The sequence below is a fragment of the Colias croceus genome, chromosome 24 (assembly GCF_905220415.1).
Source record: "Colias croceus chromosome 24, ilColCroc2.1".
Classification (NCBI taxonomy): domain Eukaryota; kingdom Metazoa; phylum Arthropoda; class Insecta; order Lepidoptera; family Pieridae; genus Colias; species Colias croceus.
The window spans coordinates 4,070,380-4,087,554 of NC_059560.1; the positions used below are offsets into that span (position 1 = coordinate 4,070,380).

General features: G+C 31.8%; 1 protein-coding gene across 1 annotated transcript in view; it reads right to left on the reverse strand.

The window, feature by feature from the left end:
• The window catches only part of LOC123702751 (5-hydroxytryptamine receptor 1-like), a 112,065-nt gene that overhangs the window by 43,793 nt on the left and 51,097 nt on the right, over positions 1-17,175 (reverse strand). The gene's annotated exons all lie outside the window — the stretch shown is intronic.

Below are 17,175 nucleotides of genomic sequence, written 5' to 3' on the forward strand. Positions count from 1 at the left end.
GATTTTTCTAGGACTCTTGAACTCTCGTTACTAGAATATAGTATAGAATTTGAAAGTATTCAAGCTGCTTACGATAGATTTGTTGAAATGATCAATGAAGCTGCTGACAAACATATTCCATTTGTAAAAGTAAGCATTGACCCAGAGAATAAATTCAAGCCTAAGTCATACTGGAACCCATCTCTGTCTCATTTAGTTGCCCAACGTAGATTAGCTCTAGGCATATTTCGACGAAATCCGACTCCACATAATCTTACAATATTGGAAAGTAAAAATGAATTATTTAAATCTGAATTAAGAAAAGCTAGGTCTATTGATTGGCAGAAATTTTGCGATTCTATTAACGAAAGTACTACGTTATCAGATATGTGGCATAAAATTAAATGGGTCAAAGGTAGTCGGAATTCCCGATTTAGGGCTCCGACTCGTGATTTACAAGAATTATTATGTAAATTAGCTCCTGATTTTGTCAAAGCACGTAAGCCAGAATTATCATCGGTAAATAATTTACTTGATTCATCTTTCAGTTTAGAAGAGTTAGAGGTGTGCCTCAAAAAGAAAGACACATGTCCAGGAAATGATAGTATTACTTATTCTATGATATTTAATCTCCCGAAAATAGGTAAACGCCATTTGCTTAAAATTTTTAACGATATATTCGATACTGGCTATATTCCTAAACAATGGAGGGATATAAAAATTGTACCTATACCTAAGTTAAATTCAAATTTAAGTAGTGAAGTCAAATTGAGGCCTATTTCCTTAATATCGTGTATATGTAAGATATTTCATAATATGATTGGTAAAAGATTAGAATGGTATGTGGAAAGAAATGGTATTTTGTCTGTTCATACAACAGGGTTTAGAAAATCACGTTCTTGTCTAGACTCAGTAGCTTGCCTTGTCTCGTCAATTCAGATTGGCCTTACTAAAAATATACCGACGTTGGCTTGTTTCATTGATGTAGAAGGGGCGTATAACAATGTTCTTACTGAAGCCGTAGTTAAAAAATTAGACCTTTTGAATGTGGGTTATAAAATGTGCAATTATTTTTGGGAGTTTTTAATTGAGAGACATCTTATAATTAATAATTCTAATTCCTGTAATGATGATAGTAATAGTAGTAGTAGAAGTAATATTTTGGTTAGGTGGGCGTCTAACGGTTTGTGCCAAGGCGATCCAATATCTCCTCTTCTTTTTAATTTGGTTACTGCTGAGATTAGTAAAACCATTAGTGTAGGAATAGGTCAGTACGCTGACGATTTTGTAATATATTCGAGTAATCCCGTTATTAATAATAGCGTTCAGGATATTCAAAATGCATTAAATACTTTAGTATCTTTACTTTATGATATAGGTTTACAGGTATCGGTAGATAAAACTAATTTTTGTCTATTTAGCAGGGGACGAAGACAACATAATATAACTCTTAAAATCAATAATTTAGATTTAAAATATAATGAAAATATTAGATATTTGGGTGTTTGGTTGGATCGCTCTTTACGTTGGGGTAGGCACATAAATGAAGTCTGCGGAAAAACTCAAAAATTCATCAATATTTTGAAAGTCTTAGCTGGTAGCGGATGGGGAGCTCATCCTAAGCACTTAAGAAGGCTATATATAAGTATCATTAGGAGTAGAATTGATTTTGGCAGCTTTTTATACGACAACAGTGCACAATGTCATGTTTCTAAACTTGATAAAATACAAAATCAAGCGTTAAGAATAATTGGTGGCTTTATTAAATCCACGCCAGTGCACGTAATGGAGAGTGAAATTTGTATACCTCCGCTAGCTATACGTCGAAAATATTTAGCTTACAAATATTGTCTTAAAGCCAAATCTTTTTGTAATAATCCCGCTACTATTCTTTTGGACAAGCTCGGTGCTCTTTGTACGAATAATTATTGGTCTAGAAAAAAGCAGCCACTGTTGGCGTCAACTTACATAGAAATTAAAGATGAGAGGCTTTTTACCTCTCCCACTTTAGAATTGTTTCGGTTTAAAAATTGGGTCCCTGGTGTAAATATTAAAGAATATATATGTGATTACTTGGATTGTATACGGGATTCAAAAAAAAAATTATAATTTGCTGGTTTTAAAAAATGAAGTTGTTCGTGAAATTGATATTAAGTATAGTCATTGTTTTAAAATATTTACGGATGGATCAAAGGGCACCGGGCTTCCCTCTGGTTGTGCTTATATCGATGTTACTTCTAAAGTGGAAGATTGTTATAAAAATTCGTCGCCTGTTTGTATTATGACTCTTGAGTTGTTTGCTATATCAGCTGCTTTATCCAATATTTTATATAATTATAAGGCACAAGATAGTGTTGTAATACTAAGTGATAGCAAAAGCGGTATACAACATTTATTACATTGTTTGAATGGGACTTTTAGAGGCTATCCTATTGCATACGTTATCATAAGCAAGTTTATTAAGGCAATTGAGAATAGTATAAATGTAAAACTACAGTGGATACCTTCCCATATTGGCTTAGCAGGGAATGAGGAGGCTGATCGTTTGGCAAAAGCAGCAATCAGTGACGGTTCGGAGATTTATATTCTTCCGAATCACTCTGAACTTTTACCTAAATTTAAATTTTTATGTTTGGAGCAGTGGCGCGAGTACTTTGATCTCCGCTCAAAAACAAAGGGTATTTGGTACAAAATTATTCAAAGTCAGCCTCATCGTTCACCTTGGTTTGTTGGTAATATACCGCGCAATATTGTTGTGTTGGCACATAGGTTGCGTTCCGGTCACATGCCATTAGGAGCTTTTGCACACATGATGGGCAAAATAGAGTCCCCTTTGTGTTTAATTTGTGGAAAGACCGAGGACGTGCATCATGTGCTTGTGGAGTGTGTCCGGAACGAGACGAAGCGGGTGGAAGTCTTGCAAAAGTTGGATGCTTCACGGGCCAATATGGGAATTTTCTGTGGTTTTTTATCCAACCCTTCCTCGGAGGAGGCAGGGTTGGTGTATGGCATGGTGGGAGATTTTCTTGCAACTTATAGCGCTAGCTCCTAGGAGTTCTCATTGTTTTAGTTAGAAATGTTAATTGTTATGTGTCTAGTTTGTAAGTGTTTGTTGCAATGGGGCTGCCATGAACATTTGTTCAAAAGCCCAGAAATATATGATTAAAAAAAAAAAAAAAAGCAATACAAAATTTGTTATTACGATAATCTATTCAAAATTAGTATATTCGCGTCTTGTTAATAGTCTTATCCATTTAATCTTAAGCTTATCAGTATTATTGACCGCCTCCTTGGTACAGTGGTTGACGCGTGAGCGTAGAACCGAGGGGTCCTGGGTTCGATTCCCGGTGGAGACTAAGAAAAAAAAATGTCTCGGTCTGGTAGGTCACAGAAGGCTGATCACCTACTTGTCCCTAAAGAAAATCGATCAGTGAAACAGATGTATGCATAATGCATCTGCCCCTTACCCCACTACGGGGACACGGGACTTCACTTTATCAGTATTATTTGAAATAATGAAAGAATTTAGATTGCATGTGTGTTATTTTATAAAACGTTTTGAAGTGAAACTTCTTTATGCGCATTGAGAGTAAAATTTCAAGATCGCGTCATGGCAATACCGTCACGTGATAGATTTTGGTATCATTGAATCTTGGCAAGGAAGTTTCACTTCTGACACGTATGCTCGGCACACACGCTCTTTTTTAAATCCTCTTTTTTTCAAGTATGAATGAAAAATGTTGATCATGTCTATGTAATAACGATGTAAAATAGAAGAACCATGTGACATGAATAGAAGGAAAAATAATATAGAATTTCACAATGACAATATTAGTAGATATAGATAAGATAGTTGAGCACAATTTAGGAATTCCCTGAAGTTACAAATTAACCGATTAATAGTGAGTTATTTAGTGGCTAGTTAAAACTAGCATCAGTATTATTAATAATTTAAACATGAGTAAATAAAATAAATAAAATGAAAAAAAAATTAAAACAATGAAATGTCAAATAAATTTTAAGACATGGCCATGCTTTAACTGCTAATTTGTTGACTGAAGACCGAGATCCAAACAATTTAGTTGATTCTCCACAGCCCAATTAAAACTATTTATGTAATTTATTATCATCCCAATACACATTTTGAATTTAAATTCAAAATAGAGTTGTTCGTATAATATGTTTCCTAAATGTAATATCTGTATATTATGTGTACCTTCTTGAAACAAAATAACATAATTTGTTTTGACTCAACACCTTAAAAGTCAGTGTTATTAAAACCTAAAACAATAACTTCTCAAGCAGCTATAAATTTCTCCCGCCAGCAAATTCCATATCCTCGACCATCACATCAAAGTATGGACTCAAATGCTCATAACGAAGTGTAACCTTTATAAAGGACTTTGGCCTACTTCTGTGTATCACATTACGTGGGGACAATCATTTTAGTGCCATTCAATCAATGCGAAATGATAAGTGGTTTGTTGTGGCTTCGATGCTCGTAATCGTTATGAATTTCAATTGTTTTGTGTTTGTAATCACTGAGTCTTTTGTAGAATTATAAGCATTGAAACTACATATTTTGAACAAAACATTAAACCGACTTCAAAAAGAAAATAATAATATTCAAATTTATAGCTACTAATATTATGTGTTTATGGTGAAATTTAATTTATTTTGCTTATTTTCATAAATAGGTAAAATTTACCTAAAAATATTCAGAGGACCATAGCATCCTTTTTGAAGTTGCGTAAAAATAATCTATAAACATTTGTATACTTAGTTGAAGTAAAGTTACCAAGATTTGTATGAAATAAATACTTATTATTAAGAGGAAAACTTTGTTTGTTTGTTTGATTGTAATGAATAGGCTCATAAACTACTGGACCAATTTTGATGAAATTTGGCACAGACAATCTTTAGACCCTGAGAAAGAATATAGGCTACCTTTTATTGCGAAATACTACCACGGGCGAAGCCGGGGCGGACCGCTAGTATGAAATAAACACAAAAAGCCAGGTCTTAAGAACTAGTAACTTTCTTACTAACATATTCCCTTTATCAACAGCAGAAGATAGTTATAACGCGTTTGCACTCAATTCTATTCTGATGTAAGATCTTCAAGTATTCGGGATTCGATTTCACTGTCTGTGTTGATTTTTGTTCTATTTACACTCGGTTAGGTTACAGACGAGTAACAAATATTTAAGCTAGCTTTCTTGTGTAAGATAATACGGGGAATAAGAAATGTCATTTCTTAGTCAGAGGCATTATTACACCAATACGCAATACGGCATTAGAAGTTTTTGTTGTGTTTAGATACCTGTGGTCTGGTATGATCTATTCTACAACATTATATTGCATTTAGACTTTGTATTATAACATTACTAGCTTACTTTAGCTAGCTTTGTCTAAAACCTAATAAATAAATACTAAAACCTTCCTCTTGAATTACTCTCTCTATTAAAAAAAACCGCATCAAAATACGAAATTGAAATTCAGTTTACCTTTTCGACATTTTAAAAATAGCATACTTAATATCGTTTTTTACGCTTCACTTTCTATCTTTTTGAATTTCCGCAGTCATTATTATCTACGCTTTTCAAGAAAATGATTCCCTATTCGTTAAAAATATTATGAAGAACTTGCCACGGATAATAATGTAACTATTTCCTAAAGTGGTTCAGTATTTTATAATAACTCTTTATCTGGCACCTAGAAGCGAACCTTTTAAGCCGACTTCGTCATTTATTAAAAGGGCGTTAACGGAAATTGTTCTTGATAATGCTTTTTGGCTTAGTCTAGTATTATTCACAAGTTTATTCTCGCGTTAAGCCAAAAATGAAGGGTAAATTGACCGTAGTGTTTAGTTTATTATGAAATTTAGAAGTTAAATATTGGTCTAATTATGTTGCGACAATCCAGTAAGTTTTAGTTTTATTTGGATATGATTTGGATGTTATGAATAAATACTGTTTCGTTTTTATGAGACGGGAGGCTAAACTCAAAAATATTTAAAGATTCTAGTACCTATATTATGTTCACTTTATTTCGTCTAAGGGCTGATTTTTCAATGCTTGGATAAAACTTATTCGTCGAATAATGTATAAAACTACCATTATAAAAAGGTATTCTAATTACCCGTATTTGACAGTTTACGTGACATTTTAATATTATCGTGTAATACTTTATTGGACGGATAAGTTTTATCCAAGCATTGAAAAATCGGCCCTAAGTATTACTATTATAAAAGAAGTGATCGATTTCCTATTCCTTGAAATAACCTCAAAATGATATAAACTGTCACTTCAATAAACTTGTTTTTCTGTGATTTATGAAATGTGTGTCACATTTCTTATTTGTGTCATTTCTTCTGATATCTTCTATTCTATTTCAGAGATTTAATATCTTTTTTTCTCATTATATTATTTTATAAACCAACGTTATTATAAAATACAATATTTTACGTTTACATAATGCAAACTACATTCTACTACATTATACAAAATTCTCAATTAGCAAAAAATCAGTCGATGAAAATGACGAAAATTCAGTTTGTTCAAGAAAACGGTTAGTTATTTTAGTAGACAAATAAAATGCAATAGTCCATTAGCAGCGGAAGGTACTGATAGCACTAAGTACTATGCTGTCATCGCCTTTATTTTGTAGTGTGGTACAAGATTTTTAGTTTGAGATTTTCTAAGTTTTTTTTCCGTATGCGTTTTGATTCTTGTGTATTTAATATGAAAATGATATTGCAGGTATAAAGTTAGTTAGGATCGTCTTTAGCGTGTCTGTTTCTATTAAAAATAATGATGACACAGATTACAATTTTTTCTGTTATTCAGCTTACCTCGTAGCATTCACCGTAGAAATAAGGACTGTAGCTTAGTTTAGACCCTATATGTAGAAAACATTGTACAAATTGATCAATTTGTACAATGTTTTCTGGATCCAGTTTTTACATATTTTACTACTTCATTGTTTCGATTTAAAAAATAAAAAAACCTCCATCGCCACTTTCAACAACTCTATTTCAATTTCTTTTAAGGCATGAATCAAATATGAATAGTGCCTATAAATAAAAGTAAATACATTTATTTTCTTTATTATTTAAGTAAATATCAAGGTTCATATTTAACGAACAATTTACCAACATTGATAAACGTGAAAGTGTTTACTCGACTGGCATTTCGATAATGTTTTGAAAGTATTACTTTATAAGAAAATATAACAATGTTACGTTGCTTTCTAATGTTTATTCTATTATTTCTACCTTAAGTTGAATAGTGCAGGTTAAAAAAACATAAAGAGTCTACTTAATTATATTTCTCAAACTGTGCCCCGCGGTTTAACCCGCTGCTCTCCGCCCCTGCTGGTCTTAGCGTGATGATATTATTATACAATTATACATAGCCTAGCCTTCCTCGATAAATGGGCTATCTTACATCGAAATAATTTTTCAAATCGAACCAGTAGTTCCTGAGACTAGCGCGTTCAAACAAACAAACAAGCCAATAAAATCTTCAGCTTTATAACAATATGTAAATAAAAAATAAGTAAATAAGTTTAGATATAGTATTTTTCTTCTTCTTCTGATTCCTTACATTTTTCCGTCAATTTCGTTTATTTCACACAATATGAAAGTTACTTATACAGTCAACAGAAACATAATATAAACTCCGTTTATATTTATATTTTATTACGTAACTGTATAGGCATTTTCATAAAATTCAAGGCACAAATTCACAACACGTTCCCGCATTGTAGCGGTCGTAACCACGACTCTTCCGGACATTGTAACCGTGACCGCTACATTTTTATCCTTAGGAGCGGTTTTTTATGTACTCGTGAATTTTGTTGATTTTTGTTTGGGATTATTGTTTAAATAAAATATATTTGAATATTTTAGATGTTTACTGTTATTTCTGTTTGTTTATAGTATAGTAATTTTACATGTTAAATGAATAAAAATTACTCTTAATTTAGACTTTTTGTTGAGATATAGTTACTTTACAATAAGAGCTCTTTCCACGGCGAAGATGTGTGTTTTGATTAATTAAACTGTAGGTAGCGAACAATCATTAAAACTTTTAACAAAAAAAAGTTAAGAGTGAATATTAAAGAAGCCTAAAAAATAAAAATTAATCCTCATTTTAGTTGAATGATTGGATTAGTTTGGTTTTGTAGTAAATTTTCTGAAAATATATTAATGATTCCTCGAATTACACCGATTTTATACCAAAGCCGCTTCCCACGCAAAAATTATAACACCTTATATTGACGTACCATTTAGGTTTATTCAAAATTATTTTATATTCGAAGGGAATGTAAATAATTTTAATAATCTGGTTATTTCATTAATTAGAATATTAAATTAACGATTAATTGAATCGCTAAGACCTATTAATTTTCATTTGTTATTTTTTGATATTTTGAAATGTTATAATAACGTTTCACGAATTAAACTGGCTCAAAATTTGAGAAATTTCCGAACGCATGTGTTGTCAAACCAGATCTATACATATAATAAATCTGTAGAAGGGTCAATTCTGTACATTGAAAATATTGAAAAAATAAATACCAGGGGGTGTTACTGGATCGATACCAAACCCAAATATGTGATTAAAAAAATTTTTGTCTGTCTGTCTGTCTGTCTGTATGTTCAGGCATCACGTGAAAACTAACGGTTCGATTTCGATGAAACTTGGTATAATTATACCTTATTATCCTGGGCGTAAAATAGGATACTTTTTATCCTGGAAAAATACGTAGAAAAAAAATAATCTTAATTTTTCAGTTATATCCATAGACGTTGTTCTGTAGAACCGCGAACACACGTTGCGTATTATTATAGGCCTAGCCGTATTTGGGTCCAATAGATATATTTTATAAGATGTCATTGTCAGAGTTACTCAAAATGGAGAAATAAACCATCCACGCGAAGATCGACATCCGCGCAGACGGAGTCGCGGGCGGAAGCTAGTGCTAAATAAGAGCTTTATTCCCAAGATTCTTTGAGTAAAATTATTCACAGGCATAGAGATTATGTGATCTGTGTTCACAGGGTATATAGGTATTGTTAACGTGCGGCATTTGTTACTTTTGGATCGTTGAGTTGTAGACTGTAGTTACCTGAGCCAGATTATTTGGCAAAATAATTATAAGCTTTATAGACCATCGTCTATGATCCAAAGCGATTGTCTATTTGGATTGGTTAGATTAAAAAAAAAAGACCTGTGGCACTCGGGGACTGCCGCGGTAAAGCTATTGCATGCTGTGCCTTCAAGCCACATCTCTGCCCGTCGGAGTTTGGAGCGTGAGGTTTTTTCGTTACGGAATTTCTCGATTCGGTCCCCGCACTCCAGTCCCGCGATAGAAGCTATGCAATAGCTTAAAAAATTTGAAAAAAAAATAGTAAAAGGGCTGGTTCTCTATGCTCGGACGTTATGAAAAAATCCATTATTTGCTCCATAGCAAATATAGTAACAAATATACGCTATTTACGTACGAAGTAAGACGGTATATTCATAATATTTTGTATTTTACGGCCAAACTTTCAACGCCAATATAAAGTGGTTTTACTCTTATGAAGATATCCGAACAAGATACTAAAGAAACGCTTGTAAAAACTTTTACGAAGTCGTGTTCTTTTTAGAGCTAGGTATACTAAACTTTATGAATTTTGTATCTTGGGCAAAATTAAGATACTACAACTGTTATACAAAGCTGTAGGTACAAACACTTATATACAAATATCATCTTTACACTTAAGGTCGATATTATATATTTTATAGTGTAAGATTTCCTGTGTTTTATCTCTTTGGATTATAAAGAGCTAAATTCTTTATCTTTTATTTATAATAGTATGATAAAATTTAAGTATAAGTAGTCCATATTCTGATGTTGTAAACTTCCATATGGGAACACATGTCCTGAAATAAAACAATTGTATTTATTTATTTTTATTTATGGTAACTATTGGATAACCATAATGAAAAATAACCTAGCGTGCGTGTTAAATAGACATTATAATATAAACAAAATATAGAATGACGAAACTACTACTTTTTGAAAAAAATAAAGCAATTTCTACGTATCTACTAAGCTAAGCATTGTATTGAAATCAACAAATAAAACTTATATTCAAATAGGTAATAGTTAAGACTTAAGAGACCAATATTTTACGTCCCTTAGGTATAAAACGGGGATTTAATACCTTGTTACGTAGGAATTTGTCGAATAAACTTTGAAGATAAATTGTACAACACTCCAGAGTAACGGACAAAGAAATAAAAGGTAAGTACTTGTACTAAAGATACCGCAGTGTGTATTGTATTCTATGAATTAAGTTTCTTTTTATGGAAATAGAAATGACGTATGAATAAAAATACATATTTGAACTGAAATTATAATAACTAATGTAGTATAAATATCACAAGAACTCGAATCAGAATAATTTGCAAACTCTACATGCTGATGCTGATGATATTCATCTACGTTTTTACGACGAATTCACGAACAAAAAGATTTATCAATTACTAGCTTACCGCCCGCGGCTTCGCCCGCTTTGTCTAAAACCTAATAAATTATATACTTAAACCTTCCTCTTGAATCACTCTATTTATTAAAAAAACCGCATCAAAATCCGTTGCATAGTTTTAAAGATTTAAGCATACAAAGGGACAGAGAAAGCGACTTTGTTTTATACTATGTAGTGATGATAGTGATTTCCTTAATGCTTGGCCACTACAGAAAAGCAAAATTGAAATCGTATAATATTGTACAAGATTTATCACCACTATTCCTCAAAGTAATCATCCACTTTGAATAGAAAACCACGAAAATGAATTTATTATAATAAATACAAGGGTAATAAATTGAGAATTCTTGTTAGCCCTTCAAACGTCAGTCACTCGTTAGTAGAATTTTAATAAAAGAGCCAATCAAAACGGAATCTACTGGCATAGCTACTAGATTTATTACACCTAATTTAATTAAAATATTTAACGGACGTCATTTTTCAGGTTTTAGGTTATTTATTAACTTTAAAAATATTTTATTTCATACAGATTGATACAGTTTGTGTGTGCTTATTAATATAATTTTAATTATCCATATTACGCCCAGAATGTATAACCAGTAATATCAGTTTCGATACCGAATACGAAAAAAATCAAAGGAAGAAGATTTTTTAAGAACATAAATGGTATATCCTGTGATTACCAGGAGGTGTTAGATTTTTGTCATCATTTTCAAGATTTATAATTGCGTATAATTGTTTGTATATACTCAGACATTAGACTATTTAATTTGACACATTCTTTAACTGAATATATACCTATATGTACCTACATCCACTCAAAAATAAATACATTCGTTCTATTATTCAGACACAAACACTGCATTCGGTGAGTATAACCACTAACAGGTATAACGAACAACGTCTTATAGCAGCATTATTACCAGTGCAAGAAAGTGATGGCGCTAGACAATCCATATAGCGCTGTCTTTTTTCCACACTGGAAATAATACTGCTATAAGATAATATAGTATACAGGTCGGATCCATCACCGCCAGTTATAGTGTCACAGTGTGATTGATCGCGCTCCATGACGGAGCGTTTCGTTTAGTCTCATGGAATAAGTAGATGGGTCAATTAATGGTCCCCTTTTGATATGAGATATGGGGCTGGAATGTATAGCTGTAGACTGTATATACTCGTATAGGATTGCGAACTCATTGAGAAGTTGATGTATTTGAACGTAAAATGAACTATAAGTAGTAATGACGTCATGTCTGGTAATTATCGCGTATGGAGTGCATAGCTCGTGTTAAAGTTATTTAAAATCACGTAAATACGTAAGAATATGTAGTAATTTAATTTGATATCAAAAGCTATATAATTTATCGAATAGAAAAATGGGTTTTACTTTATTTATTTCAACTTATTTAAATAGAGATAATATTGAAACACGAAACGTTTCATATTTCTCAATAACTCGACAGTTGAACATTATCAGTGAGCAAATAAATAAAATGATATAAATGGCATGGCAGCTTTGTGAAATTCAAGTATTTTATGAGTTTCGAAAGCTTTATGAAAATCTGCAATATCTATTGAAATAAATTAAAAGAAACGACTGTTTGAAACATAAATTGTAGACTTATGATATCAAAAAGAAGAATTAGGTTTCAACGATTGATTCTTGTCGAAATAAAAAATAGTTTACGTAGAGCTATTATCCAATTTTATTTAAAACTTTTTATAAGTAGGTATTATGAATTTTAAGGATTTTTGTGTGACGTCACACAACTATCATAATTAACAATTGTACTTATAAATTGACATGTAATCATATAACACGTAATTTTACACCCACTGTCCAGTCTTACTTCTGATTTGTACAAGTACAATAAAAACGTTGAAATGTGTCGGAAAAGCGAACACGTTTCCCGCGGGACAATCGCGTTGAAAGAATAATACAGTAATGTAATGTGACGCAGTGATTTGCTAATGGATGTACAGTGGACGTTAATCCTTAGCTATCTGGAATTCTGTTGTACTGTGTAATTAACTTCTATTATACTTTGTTTATTGTTTTTTGTCATCAACACGTATTTATTTGCAAGGAAGATCTCCTATGGAAATTTAGACCATGTAACACTAAGGGCAAGTCGTTTAACTTTTGTTTTTGGGCATGGTTTCTACACGATGTTTTTCTTCATGGATTGAAGAAGTGGTGATGTTGATAATGTGCATATAATTTGAACTTTAACGTCGGTTGTGGGTTCCATATACCTAGAAGGAAATAATCACTTAGGTACTTTTTACTTGTATCACACTAATCGTTGCTGTTTACTTCTATAATGATGGCCTTTGTACTTATAATACTGTTCTTAGAATGCAATATAGTTTGTACAAATAGTAGAGTTCTTATGAAACGAATTATCGACTTATTTTTATGATTACTGTTGTGATAAACTATATATATAAATATATTTATCAAGTGTTTATTATTTGACGTCATCAAATTATATTGATGTTTGAAATAGAAAAAGTAGTATTTAAAATAACATAGAGGCACCTTAATAACAACAATTGACGCACAATGTCTACAGTTCAAAAGTCTTAAACGTATATTCACAAATTTAAATACATTTGTGAATATTAACGACTTAAATTATAAGATGTTTTAGTATTTATTTTCCTTACTAGTTAGTATGCGATTTAAAATTGTTCAATTAATATTTGCACTTTCAAAATACGTAGGTATGTACAGAACTAACTTGATAGTATCAAACGGTGAACAATGGAGCTCATAGCTATTTTATTGCAATTTTTTTTACTACAAATTACAATTTATTAGTCTTGTTTTAATTTTCTATTTCTTACCTTCGCTCGTACCTACTAATTTCTTGAAATTCTTTTCGATTATGTTTCTTTATATTTCATAATAATTGTTTATCTATTCCATAGTATTAGAAAAATATAACGAGTTTGAACAATGTTTAACTGTAAAATTATCTAACCTACTAATATTATAAACTATAAAATTTATATATGCGAAAGTTTGTGAGGATGTGTGTATGTTTGTTACTCTTTCACGCAAATTCTACTGAACCAATTACAATGAAATTTAGCACAGACATAAAGGGTAACTTGGGTGTTAACTGTTAACCCATAGGATAGGTTTTATCCCGGAAATCTCACGGGAACGGGAACTATGTGGGTTTTCCTTTGAAAAGGGGGGCGAAGCCGCGGGCGGAAATCTAGTAATCTATACCTTAAAATTGCTAATCTATTCTTATATCTATAGTTTATATCTATACAAATAAAAACTTTGTAAAAAATAGATCAGTAGTTAGATAGGTATTTATTGATCTGAAATTGGTTTGAAACGTTCTATATATTAGTGCTGATTTACACAGGGTCAGTAGACAAGTCAGTCGCGGCGACTGACTTTAACTGTTTACATAGACTTCAAGCCTCTGTACTGACTTCAAATCTGTTTACACAGGGTTTTTTTTCGGGTCAGCACTGATTTGCCTCGAATTTGTAGTCAGTTACTGACCCTGTGTAAATCAGCACTTATTCTAGAAAAACTACAACAGCAGTAATTTATATAGCTACGACTTTAATGTACTCGGTACGTTCCCACACACACTTAAGTGATCACTTGAAGTTAGATGAAGAAGCAGAATGAACAATTTTTTGTCCGTAAATCTTTTATTAAGAATATAACATGTAAGATGAATATTTAAAATAATACTTTTAATAAATGACTAGATTCAGTCAGCCTACGTTGAATCAGGATAAAAGAAGCCTTAGAAATGTTATTCTGGCAGTATTATTTATTATACGTACACATTTTAAGTAAAGCTACTATTGAAGTGCAACTTTTTTATCGGGGTTGAACAAAAATTTAGTGTAACATTTTTGCGTTACGCCGTAGGCTTGACATTTTTGCGTTACGCCGTAGGCGTGACGTTTTTGCGTTACGCGCCAACTTTTTCTTATCCCTAAGTTTCACTTCTTACGTGTGTACTCTAGTACACGCACACATTTTTATTTCTATTTGAGAGTTCAACAAACTAACTACATCTCATTCCCAAACATTCATAGAGAAAAATGTTTTTTTTTTATTCATGACTAGCGGTCCGCCACGGTTTCGCCCGTGGTACATATTTCGCAATAAAAGGTAGCCTATGTCCTTTCTCAGGGTCTAATATTGTCGCCAAATTTCATCAAAATCAGTCCAGTAGTTTATGCGTGAAAACCATACATACATACAAAATTACAAACCTTTACTCTTTATAATATTAGTATAGAAGTATAGATACATAATACTTGTTATTTTTTGCCACGTCTTTTCTCACAACTTGTCATATGACGGACGTTCTTAACATAAGTTAAACTTCCTCGATTGTTTTTTTTTGCTTTATAACTATGGACTTTATGGTGAATATAACATGAATGTAATAGAAACGCAAATACTTCAATCAAGCAAATAAATATTGATTTATATTCATACAATACACAAGTACCTACGTCTTCTATGTAAATGTGAATTATTTAGTCATAGATACAATTGAAGTAGTATTTTTCTTGTATTGTAATACTTCACGTAGGTATTACAAATACAAGAAAAATAAAGGAATGCCTAATTTTCTTGATACCTCCAACTTTAGTTATATATGCATTACCTTGTATAGGTAGGTATTTGCATGAATATCTCTTAATTGATCAAATAACTGCTATATTGTTTCAAATAAAATATGTGAATATTTCGTCAAAACTATGTAAAAGATTTGGCTGTCAATAGTAATCATGAAAGAGTGTATAATGTCCATGTTGGTACCTATGTGTTGTTTTGCCGTTGAAACAGTATGTTGGTCTAAACTCTAAAGTGATTTGATACAAGTCTGTTATAACTTCGCAAATAACACAGGCAAAAACACAGGAGAAAGTACGAGATTTATAGATATATCTTAAGAGTGGATAATTTAAATATAATATTAAAAAATATAGAACCAACTCGTATAACTATTAACTAGTTTTTACAAGAATTAACGCGACACGCGTCTTCCCTTTTGAAAATTTACCTTCATTCTACACGTATATTATGTGGGCAAACACCTTTTACACAGAATACACACTGTATTAAGATTGTACTGCGTTTAAGTGCATTTCGTATTTTTGATGTGTAATTTTCTAGTCTCGCTGTTAGAATTTTGCTATGGTTTTACGTAAAATACAGGTCTGCTGTAGCATTTTACGATCAATTAACATTGTTACATTTCTTCTACCACTTATTCTGTTTATGGCCACTACAGACTGTACATATATATTTTTATACACACACATAAACATTCACAACAAAATATCTAATAATAATTAAATAGAGTATCTTTCAAAAAATCTCCATAACATTTTCTTCACGCCATCAACGTTCTATTTTATAACCCGACCATTTTAAAACGGCATCTCCCGAGTGCGGTCTTTAATCTTGGCTAGCATATACATACCTATACATATAGATACATCCCGAAACACTCCTCCTGATCGATATTAGATTGTAAAGCATAAATTACACACGTATAATGGATTGCCGACTTAGTTATTTACAAAAAGCCCAGAACTGGCGCGATGCCAGAGTGAGGTACAATTTTGCCTCATTATTCTCGTATGCTGTAGAGACAGCGGTGATTTATTTTTACCTCGATAAGATGGGTGTACCAGGGTGTGGACTTGTGTGAGTGATTTTGTAATTTAACGATAAATGTCTGTGATGAAGTCTTCCCGCTTTTACTGCGACATAAAATGTTCCGTAAAGATTAAGTTGCGATGGAAATTCTAATTCTTTAGATATACAATAACAACGTGTGATCAATTACATTTACTACCTGGCCTGGTGTTACTGTTGATTAATATTAAATGCTGGATAAATACGAAGACAGATAGATAGAACATTTAACGATTTATTTGGTGTTCGTATTTTGAAGATAATAAAATAGAATGGAAAAAACATTTTAATTACAGTTCTTTTGTATGACGAATAATCTTACAGCAGAAAATTAGAAAATGGAAAGAATTTTCATTTAAATTCTTTACACAATGATAATATCAATAATTATTGATGCTTTCTTTTATATTAAAAAATGTTATTTCATTGTTATTTGTAACTGTATTCCTTTTGTGTTAGAATTATAAATTCAGAACTCATTTATACGGTTTTATGATTTATTGTTGTCTTTACATTTTCTCGATGTACAGACAAAGAGTACTTAGATACGTGTCTTCAAACAAAATATGAACAAAAAATTTAAATCAGAAAACTTTATACGACAAGATAACAAACACAAACGTTTGAGTACTTTCAGTGTCAAATTTACTTTTACGTGTCATACTTAGAAATTTTTGTAAAGCCGGCTACTCACGTACCTGCCGCAGGGGCAATATTGGCATCTCGGTTGGACGGCGCGCGGTCGGACCAATTTCAGTTGTTCAGGAGACAATTTAGGGTCCAATTCCAGTATTGCCCCTGCTGCAGGTAAGTAAGTAGCCGGTTTAACAGACAAAACTTTAATACCTAAAACCTGTATTCTGAACTAACTAATTTTCATTCAAACTTTAATCTTTATTTATTGAATTAGACAATAGATATCTTTTAGAAGCACTTATTAATCGCCCTA